The sequence below is a fragment of the Amblyomma maculatum genome, chromosome 1 (assembly GCF_055883805.1).
Source record: "Amblyomma maculatum isolate TAMU_Amacu chromosome 1, ASM5588380v1, whole genome shotgun sequence".
In the NCBI taxonomy this organism is placed as follows: domain Eukaryota; kingdom Metazoa; phylum Arthropoda; class Arachnida; order Ixodida; family Ixodidae; genus Amblyomma; species Amblyomma maculatum.
Genome location: NC_139344.1, coordinates 353,484,040 through 353,495,047, shown reverse-complemented (window position 1 = coordinate 353,495,047; position 11,008 = coordinate 353,484,040). Strand labels below are relative to the sequence as shown.

The window sequence follows — 11,008 nt, the reverse complement described above, 5'->3', positions numbered from 1 at the left end:
GGTGGCTTTGAGTAGCATCCATACATCTACCCAAATGTCATTGAAAATGTTTTCTATCGCTTTTCATTTCTTTTTGCTATTTATCTCTGTATTCTTTGCATTCTAGTCATTCTGTAGGAAGGGAAAATCATTTAATTTTACAAATTAATGAATACCTTGCATATTTGTAAACAAAGGCGGCGCAGCGGTCAACGTGATCTTATTTAAAAAAAAAAAAGTTCAAATTTTGGATAACTGTTAACCACGGCTGTTAACTGTAGTTCAAATGGAGGGGACAAAACTCTGTTCCCGCGTGAATGCGATTTCTTAGCCTCGCGCAGCATAGAATGCCGCGCAGTGACAAGCACATGAAAGGTACAGTAGCTCGGGCTTGACTTTCGTTATGTTGATGACTGACAGCGCAGTGAAGTGGTTAGAAACTCTGACGCGCACCGGAACAGGTAATTGTTACATTTGCTTTATTAGAGAGCCCTTGCTTATTGGCATACCATACAGACGAAAACATCGCAGAGAGCTTGCTCAAACACTGCCGTCATATTGCTGAACTCCGTGTTGTGCTGCCGTTTTCATTCTTTGTCGTAGTGTTCGCCAAGCGGTGTCTTGTAAGCACGACATGGCATGCAAGAGCGACGAAAACGCACTAGCCCAACTTGAGTGAACGAAGAAAACGCGTCAGTTCGCGCGATTCTAGGGGATTTGATCAATTTTACTCCTGGTCGTAGCTTCTGCGGATGCGGTACATACGTAAGCCTTGACTTGTTTTCGCTATATTTTGTTCACGTTTAATTACAGGTGCTGAGTAACATTATTAAGTGAGCCCATCTGCTTAGAACGTATCCTGTAAGATATTCAAAAGCTTGCTTTAATTTAAGCAGCCTCATGCTTGCATATGCAGTTGATTTACAAACTTAAATTTAACATCAAGCCTGATCACACCAGCCGAATCAGTCATTCACCTTGCGCACCAGTGTCTGTTCTGACATGAAAAAATCCGAGCGAAACTGCCAAAATTTGACCGCAAGGGAACCATCACCGCACAACTCTGGCTTGTATCTGCTTAGTCAGCGTAAGAAGTGGTGCTTGTCATGCGTACAAGCCCCATTTTGTAAATACGTTGTGCGTATACAAAGATCCTTTCAATTTTAAAAAAAATTTTTGTCTCTAGGTATATTGGCTTCTTTGGCAATTTGTTACGTGCTTCAAAAGGGGTAAAATAGAAATTATTTGCTAGAATTTGCTGCATGCACTGTTATAAAATATGCAAATGCAAATAGAGTTGCTCCAGCATGTTCAAAATGGAATCCTTTTTAGCACAACACTAAGGGGTATAAGACAGATGCAGGGCATCTTGTCTGCCTTAGGTGTCGCCTAAAAAGGATTGGATTGGATTCTGCATTAAAAACACGAGCTCTGAAATAAATGTATCTATTGTAGCTTATTGCTCCAAGCATTGCCTGTTGCTCCAAGAGCCGACGAATGTAATGCCTATGTGCAGAAGAGAAGAAAATGAGACTATTAGTGATGCTCATGTGTCATGTGCTCGAAAGCGTTATTTTTCTATAGCATGCTGCATGGTTATGTTATCCCTCTTGTAAAGAAATGACAGAGATGTAATGCTAATTTCTGAATTTTCTTTTCGTGCGGTGGCGATTATCATTTTTGGGGCTTAAATCACATGGGATGTGCAGTAGCCGTCGGCATTTCTTTCATTTGAAGGTTTCGTGCTCAAGGGGGTCATCATAGCCTGTGCAAAGAAATGCACAGTCCCATGCCACCTCTTGAGGCATGCTCATGATTTTTGGAGGCTGTCAGGCTTCAAATAAAGAGGGGAGGGAGGGTGGCTACAAGGGTTTCGTGTGCTCAATTCTCATCCCAGCCTTCTACATGAAGGTAGTTACCCAAGCCAGCAACTCCTTCCTCCTCGACCATGTCGTCTAGTCTCTTGACATCAGACAACCCGTTTGCCAATCACATGTCCAGCAACTTCCGTGAGTCAGAGAGAAATGGGTGCTGGCTCACCATTGCACATCCAACTTATCAGTGACCGTCCATGCCACTTTATATTTACCGCCTGCCAGAGCCATGCCCATAATTTTTCAAGGCAAAGTGCAGTTGCAAGGATCACAATGTTTAGTCACCGGTCAACCACCATCTGCCAGAGGTATACTCATAATTTTTTTGAGTCTGTGAGATTTCAGCCGTCGAGCAATTTTTGACAATGTAGGTTTACTAACGCTCTTGCTCTGAAAGCCTACATGAGGTAAACTCGTAGTTTTGCAAGGCTGGGAGGCTTCATATGGTCAGTGCTGCTGATACTCCTGAAAAATAATTTATTTGGACATGGGAGTACTAACACTGTCACATTAAAATACTCTCTAGCATTGCTGCTCCCTACACAGGAAAGTTTTCTTGCCTCGCTAGCCTGGAAAAAGAAAAGTCTGTAGTGATTAAGGAAATGAGGACGCAGTGCTCACACAGTGCAGGCATGCACAACTTTTATGCACAAGGGTAAGAGCACTGGGGTGATAAGACAGCTTAAAAGCATGCCGATGCAAAATGGGCGAGCTACTGTACGGCATGTGCCGAAAAGTATGAGCGCTGCGGCAGTCTTCAGATGCCATCCTTGCACCAGTCACACCTGCAAGTGTCACCGCTGCGCAGGTTTTCATGCCTTGAAGCTGATCAATACTGTGATGATCAATGCTGTTGCAATGTGTTGTTTACATGGATGTAAGCGTCTAGTTTCTTTTTTGCACGTGCCCTCGGAAAATTCCAGAATATCATGTTGTTTGAACAGCAGAGACAAATTTCAGCTTAGAATAAAAACTTCTTGCTTAGTCTGCCCCGACATATAGCGCACAGGTAGTCGGCAAGCAGGATACTCTCATCAAGCAAAACTTTTATTGTCAAGCAGTGAAACAGTGTGCCTTTTATAAGGCTGCACAAATGGGAGGTAAGCAAAAAATTGTTTGAGGCAGTAAAATGCGGGGCCATTTACTAGACCACATAAAAATAAGTTCTAATATACCCCTAAAATCACTTCCTAAAAAGGCAAGCATGCTTGTTGTAACAAACAGCTTACAACATTGCTGTCCTGATGCATGTTTCAGCAATTTCTAGTTGAGATTTCGCGAAAGCGTTCACTGAACATTTCTTGGATACCCTCTTTGGCAGCCGGGACATGAGTGTTTACTTCACCCCCTTTGGCATTTTTCATTTAGGTTTTTTGCACATTCTCATAAATTCGAATACTTTGGATATTGAGATTGAGATCTCCTTGCTGCTGTGGCTCAATGATAAGGGCGCTGCAGCGTGCCAGCAGCTTTTCAACGGAGGTGAAAAGCAAAGTGCCCATGTGCTGTGCAATGTTTGTGCACATTAAAAAATCCTATGTGGTCAAAATTTTCAGAACTCTCTGCTATGCCTCCCCTCCCTCCCCCGCTTCCTTCCCATAGACTGAGTTGCTTTTGGATATTAACCATTTAACCTCCAATTTTACTCCCAGAAACATACAAAAATCGCTGCTTTTCTTTTAGGTCTTAGAATTTAATTTGTGCAATTTTGATTTTGAAAATATATTACATCACTGATTTATGGTTAAAATTTTCACAAATGTTTAAAATCGAAAGACTGCTATTGAGGGCTGCTTTCTCTCAGTGCGTGCATACAGTAGTAATGGCCCATAACATACTGAAATTTCAAGTATTTATTTGCTGGAGTACTCTGTAACACACTAAGAAGTGCACACAAATTGCTTTGTCCTAACACAAATTTTCATGATTAGTAGTCAAACGCTGTGGGGAAGATGCCGAAGCATAGTCTTGCATGAATCCTAACTTAGCAGTGCTGCCACCATATTGTCGCTTTTGCCGCATCTGGAGTAATATCCTGCTCAAAAACGAAGTTGGAGTCACTGTTAGATGTTTAACTCGAGATCATAAGCACTGTTGCTGACATAACTACTCCAAGAAGGACCTTTTCCTTGGAACATCGTCGCGTCCAACATTTTTCATAGGGAGAGCCATTATGAAATGTCTGTTTCTAGGCTCAAACTGTGCGTGAAAGACAAAAATCTTTTTTTTTTTATGAACAACTGCCATCCTGTAGTGTAAACACTAGAAACCAACATACTGACGACTGGAACTCGTCTTTGGCAGAGGAAGCAGCTCAGCATCGGGCCAAACGAGTGTGACTTGTCATTTGTGGTATTGGTAGAAACTCCCATGAGGAGTACAGCTCGAGGTTGGTTGCTAAGTTGTTATAAACCAAACCAATAAACATCCCTTTTGCTCTGAATGCTGGACTTTCAAATCACTAGAGGGTTTTAAAATGGAGGCCTTTTTAGGTGCATGACACCATCCATGCCATCTTTTTCTCTCAAATGAAGTTTACAAATGATTGAACTGCTTTGAGTTGTGGGGCGGAGAAGTTTTCACGCACAATGTTGCAAACATGCTTACCTTTAGCATGAAGCAGGATTACTTTGCTTTGAGCGTGTTTGTGTTTCAGGTGAGAGAGAAAATTTTATTCGCAACTCATGTCCTCGTTCTGAGGCTCTCTCTGCCAAGATCAACATGCCTTCCTGACTTGTTTCCAGACAATTTCCAGATACTCTAATTTGTCTTTCTAATATCTGTCTTTCAGATTTCATGAACCGAGCATTGTGGCGTATTTACTGCTGCCACTGCATGGAGTGCTACTCGTGTCCGAGTATCCACATCCATAAGCAGGGAGGGGAAAGATAAAATGCCTGACCTGAATGCCTTGTAAAATTCCAGTGAGCTGTTCACTGTAGTCATGGGTGGACATGCTGCCTTTGGTAAGTGGCTGTGTTTGCCCAGTGTCTATCTGCACTTTGATGGTTGACACCTTGGACATCACACATGGTAAGAAACTGTCTTGTACGGCAAGTGGATGCTTCCAGGAAGAGCATGCACAATCTTCACGTTTAATATGTCGGTAAATTTCAACTTGCCTTCCGCCAACCAGTGATTGACAAGAACAGGTTCTTTGCACAGGCAGTGGGCCCGTTGCACCAGTGGTGCTCCACCGCCAGAGACTGTTCTCTTGCAAGAGACAGAAGGGCCTTGATGAAGAGATTATGACTTTTATATACTAACTTATTTACACAGGATATTTGCACAAGGTTTTATTCAAACAACCTCAACTTGTTACAATGTCAGCTTTTCTGACATTTCAGTTTGAAAGAACAAAGTGGAGGCTCCGACATTACAGATGAGTCAAAGCAGTATCGACATGCCATGCTGAGTATACAAAAACAGTACACGGCAGATTTAGTGTGCTCTACAAACCTCAATGTTGCTCAACTCATTGATGACATCGATGAAAACTATTACAAGAAAAGTGGATTATGAACTAGTTGCACAGCGCTGCAAATTTGGCATGGCACTCCTTGACTAATGTACACACTATGTATACACACCATTCAAGAAAGAAAAACCAGCATACCAAAAACTTGATACGCACCATTTCTACAAAAAAAAAAAAAAAAGACAAGCCATTGTACAAAAAACTTGATGGCATAACTGTCGTAATCGTTGTTGTCGTCGTGTCTGCGTTGGGATAATTTGGTCACAGAATAAAACTCTGGTGAAACTTAACAAACCGATTTAATGGCTACATGGAAAAAACGTTACAGAAATTCAAACTGACGACCATTTCATTCGACGTCTTGCAAGCTACTGTGTTTTCGAGAACGGTTGGTCATGTTTCTCTTCAGACTTCTTTCCCTTGTTTCCCTTTGCTTTAGGAGCGCGCCCCGCTTGCGTTGGCCCTTGAAGCCTGGCAGTCGCGGCGCTCGTTCGGCGGTGTTGGCAACAGAGGAATCCTCCTCGCCTCTTCAATGCTGGCTCGCAGCCCCCTTGTAGGCTCGAATTTCAGGGCAGTCGGCGTCTGGTTAGGCTACCAGTACGTACACATGCCCAGGCCCGGCATGGACGCGGTTCAGCCCATTGTTGTGCCCACTGTGCCCAACGCTACACAAGCCGCTGAAGAGCACCTCGGCGCGCACACATACGCACACATACGCACACACCCGCGCACGCGCACACAACCCGCGAGTGGCCGCTCGGCCGGCGATCAGGGGGACGAAACCGCCGTCTTTTGACACGCCCTTCGATTCTGGCCTTTTTCCGTTTTTGTCCCCTACACATTCCCCCCCGAAATGACGAAGTCATTTGTCGGCGCAGCCTTTCGTTATTCGATGACCACTTGTGCAACTTCATCGAGGTGGTGGCAAATATCGCGTTGGCTTCGTTATAGAGCTTCGCAGCCTCCACTTCGTCATCTGCACCGGTTAGCAGGTCGTATGTTCAAAGGCTTTGCTGCAGCGGGCTCGTAGTGTGCGGAAACTCTTCCTCGCAAGCTTTCAGATGGGGCTGAACGCCAGCGGAGAGAAGCGAGCTTTCGGTGGTTCCAAGCGGTGCTAGCTTGATGCGCCACGTTTCAATGGAAGGCAGCGAAGTATCGTGCTGAGGGTCTCTTGGAATGAAAAAAATCACACAGTGTCTCTGTCTTGCTCTCGCATTCCAATTTGCAGAAAGTCATTGACACTGTCCGCAACAAACAACTCGATATTTGCGGAAGTCAAGCAAAAGCCCGATGAGGTCTGCCGGTAAGTTCAGTCCGGTTTCCAGGTTTTCATCAATACTTTTTGGATTGTTGGCTTGAGAAGAAGTGTCAAATACAACCCTTAGTTTTCTGGAGTCGCAGATGACCGCTTGATGAGGCATGTGATAAACACAAAGGTTATGGTTGGCCTCGTTTTCTAGCCGTTCTGTCATGTCCAGAATTCGGTACTGTCTGAGCGCCGTGTCATACTGTTTGATAAGATCAGGAGCCCTTCTGAATCGGTTTGCCAACTGATTGAAGTGCTTCGGCGCAATTTCCCGGTTATCCTCAACCAAAATCTCAGATTTCCGATGCAACGCAGCCTCACATCGGTTACCGGCTCGCTGGATGTTGTCCTCAAAGAATTCCAAAACTTGACACATATTGTCGTTTTCCTCTATCTCGTTCAACTCCAATTGATTCCGAATCCCTGAATTTGGTCAGAATATCTGTTGTCTGCCCCTCGATTACAGATGTTCGTAGTGCCACGGTTCCGAAACAGTGGGTCTGTTCAACATCATTCTCAATGGGCCCTTGAACAGTCCAGCCAGAAGATGTTTCCACGGCCCTTAGTCGGTTTCCCAGTTTGATCGATCTACCTGTCATGAGGTTCCATATGTGGTCAGATTCGATTAGCAGCTGAACACGTTCTGTCCCGTTGTCGTTTGAGAAGTCGGCCGGTTCGTACCCAAGAGACTTAAGTCGTTCCAGTACCCCTTTTGGTGGTGAGGGAATCGGTTTATTGTAAATTATATCCGCTTCTAGCGCATCGACTTCCCGTTCGCCTCCGCACTTCGTCTTTGGGATAACTCATACTTTTCGGAACTCTCGTTCCTCTTGGTGGCCTCCGAACACACTGATAGTCAACCTTCCATGACCGAGAAGAGTGCATCTCAGTTTCCGCGAGGTGTCAGCAGTGATGTAAGAGCGCTGACTTCCTCCATCGAACAGAACTCATACCCTAGCCTTACACATAATGCAGTTGCGGTCTGCAGTAAAATGGTTCCTTTGGGAGTTGAGCCATTTCCCGTTGTAGTTTTGAGGCTTACTGGCGCGTTCGTGACAGTTCGGTTTGGCTCAGGCGGTTTGTTACCTGTGTACGATGGGTCGCACATCATGCTGGCATGCCTCTTGCGACATTTGTGGCACTGGATGCTTGCGCGGCATGCTCGTGACTGATGTCCGGTTTTCGTGCACTTAAAACATTGACCAGACAACCGTAGAAGCCGTTTCTTTTTTTTTCAAAGTTTTTGCGACGTCATAGCTCGGTGTTTCGTGCTCGTTGGAGCCACAGAAGAAGCAGGTCAATGGGGTGGCATTTTGATGCAGCATCGCAGGCGATCGATATGCTTGTCATGCGATTTTTCATGCAGCTTCGAAATGTTCTTAAGGCCTTCTTCAGGCTGTTGTTTGAGGTCCATGCTTTGCAATGCAGTCAAGTTCTCCCGACTTCGGACCTCTACTCTCAGAAAGGAGAGTAACTTTAAAAGGGAAGAAACAGTACCTTTGCCGCTTTCGTTTGTTGCGTGTGACGACGCATCGGAAAGGGAGCTCTGTTCGCAGGCGAGGCTGTCTGTCCGTGCACGACGCACTTTCGGCTGAAGTCCAACAGGATGTCACGTGGTATCGCTGTTTGCACGATTGGAAGTAGCGTCGATCTGTAGGATTCCAGCTTTTGTCCGAGCGTCTCGAGGTCTCAGATGTGTGCCGCCAAGGTATCGTAGAGACGGCGAAGACCACGGATACCTTCTGATGAGCGCACAGGCTTCAAGTCGGTCAGCCTCTTGAGATGCTCTTGAAACAGAAGCTCCTCACTGCCAAATCATTTCTTGAGCAGCTGGATGGCGTCGTAACACCTTGAGGTTGGTGGAAGACCAGCGAGTGCCGCTGCCATTTCGCCCGTGACTGATGCTCGCAGGTAGTGAAATCTGTCTATGTCAGACAAATCTTCGTTTTTATCTACTACCTGCTCGAAAACTTTCCAAAAGGGTTGCCAGTCAAAACGTCGTCCGGTGAATTTCATCAGGTCGATCTTCGGCAGCTTCACTCTTGTCTTCACAGATGTGGCCGTTTGGGTGACTGGCTTGGTCGTTTGAGTAGCTTGCATGGCCGTTTGACTGATGATGCCACTACTCGCCGATTCCACGGCAGCCTGCGTTGATAATGGACCACTATCAACTTGAAGCTGTAGTCTAGCAAGGCAGGTTATAATCCAGTCATGATATTCGAACATTTGTTCATATCCATTTTCTGCGTCATCTTCCGGTACCAATGGTTCAATTTCCGTATTGACAGTATCAAGTTGTTGTTCCAGCTTGCTGAGTCTAGCATGCAGCAACATAGCTTCAGTAGTTGGGAGTGACGTTTGCCGCTCCTTGACTTCGTTGATGAGCTTCGTAACTTGTGAGCGCAAAACCTTGCGTTTCGTTAAAAGGCGTTCCATTTTCTTCGCAGTTAGCCAATAATTAAGCTCACCGGATCGATGACATCGGCATACCTGCCAACTCTTCCGAATTTTCCATAAAATGTACGAATTTTGACCAGTCTTACGATTTTACAAATCTTGCAGGAAATTTTACGGAAAATGTTTTATTTTCAGAAAAAAAAAAAGTGGGGACATTTATTAACATCATGGCCTCCGAGATAACACCACACGCGCGGAAGGGTAATCTTGGAGGCCATGTTAACACTATTATGGTACCTTTGGCGGCCACGAGAGGGCAACACATATTTGTGACATCATCAGCAGCAGCTGCAAACGTTGTAGTGACTTCTATCGTCTACTCGAGGGAACACGAATCCATGTCCAAAAGTCGATACCGCCTCCGCCAGGCTAGTGGCTGTTCCTTTGTTCACGTGTTTGGACAACTTTGGTGCTGGCCTCTGTTTTTGCATGATCTGCGGCCGCGTCCGACTCAGTGTGACTCTGAAGTTTTAGTAGTAGCGGTTTCGCAGTGCAGTGGCGGTCTCAAAGCCGCGACAGTACTTCCAAGTATTTTTGAAGTTGTACACGGCAGAATTTCCGTGCTTCGTGCCGTCTAAGAAAGGAGAGAAGTTCAGATTTTTCACCACGTGTGCCTGTGATGTTAACATTTCACATGGTGGCAAGTCCGACATAAAGATTCACATCGCTTCGAAAAAGCACCAAGGATACATGCGAGCCGCGGACAGCCAGCCGAGCCTGACAAGTTTTGTTCGCAGTGACAGCGACCTCGGTGTGATTCGTGCGGAATGCCATTTCACGGCGTTTTTAGTTGAACACAACATACCACTCAGTGTCAGTGATCACGCTGGACCACTTTTCCGGAAAATGTTCCCCAAGTGCGAGGGAGCCAAACGCTGCGCCTGTGGACGGACGAAGACGATGGCAATTGTTCGTGAAATGGCCGCAAACGCTGAGACTCCTTTGCTGAATGCATTAAAAAAGCAGGTATTTTCGATTGCTGTGGATGGGAGTAATAATAGGGATACGCAGCTTTACCCTATTGTTGCGACATACTTCGTTATAGAGACCAGTAGAGTTGAAAGCCGCCTCCTTTGCCTCGGTACAATCCAAGGGGAAGGGATGGGTCAGAAAATTGGAAATCTGATTCTGGACGAAATGAAGTCCCGAAGTTTGCCTCTTGAAAACCTGTTGGCATTGTCTTCGGACAATGCCCATGTTATGATTGGCAAAAAAAACAGCGTTTCGACTGTATTGAGGGAGGCCCAACCAGCTTTGATCGGGGTTGGCTGCCCATGCCACCTCATCAACTTGGCCGCCCAAAAAGGAGCTGCATGTCTTCCTGTAAAGGTTGATGAGGCCTTGGTTGACATTTTCTTTTTTTTACTTAGAGAAAAGCTCAAAGCGGAAAGATCGACTGAAAGACTTTCAGAGATTGCGCGACGTCGACGTAAGGAAGAGCTGAAGCATTCGCCGACACGTTGGCTGTCTTTGGGGAAGTGTTTGAAGAGGCTGCTGGACCAGTGGAAACCACTACTTAGCTTTTTCTTGAATGAAACAAAACAGTGCAGTAAGCAGAGCTTGTTCTTGGAGTCTTACCAGATTCCCAAGACTTCTCTACAAATTGTCAAGAACCCTGCACAGGCCTCAAATACTGCTGCACACCGTCCCAAGGCTGCTGCAGGTGTTGGAAAAAAAAAGCACCGACTGTGATGGACCTTCACTAAAAAGAAAAGGAGTTCATTCTGCACCACAAGCAAAGAAACTGAAACTTCAATGCGAGGCATCTGCAGAAGCTAGCCACGTGACCCGTGAAGAGCACCTATTTCTTATTTTGTCATCGGAGCTAAGCAGGGCATGCTGTCTTTTTCTCCAAAATGTTATACCTCTTTATGAGAAGACAAACTGCCTACTTCAGTCACAGGCTCCTCAGAT

The 11,008-nt window shown here is 45.4% G+C and overlaps 1 long non-coding RNA gene across 1 annotated transcript in view; it reads left to right on the top strand.

Moving 5' to 3' along the window:
- Positions 1 to 217: 217 nt before the first annotated feature.
- The window catches only part of LOC146207807 (uncharacterized), a 42,398-nt gene continuing 31,607 nt past the window's right edge, over positions 218 to 11,008 (top strand). Inside the window, exons 1-2 of the long non-coding RNA XR_014704257.1 lie at positions 218 to 354; positions 4,645 to 4,819. This is a non-coding gene — a long non-coding RNA (uncharacterized LOC146207807). The remainder of the gene's footprint in view (positions 355 to 4,644; positions 4,820 to 11,008) is intronic.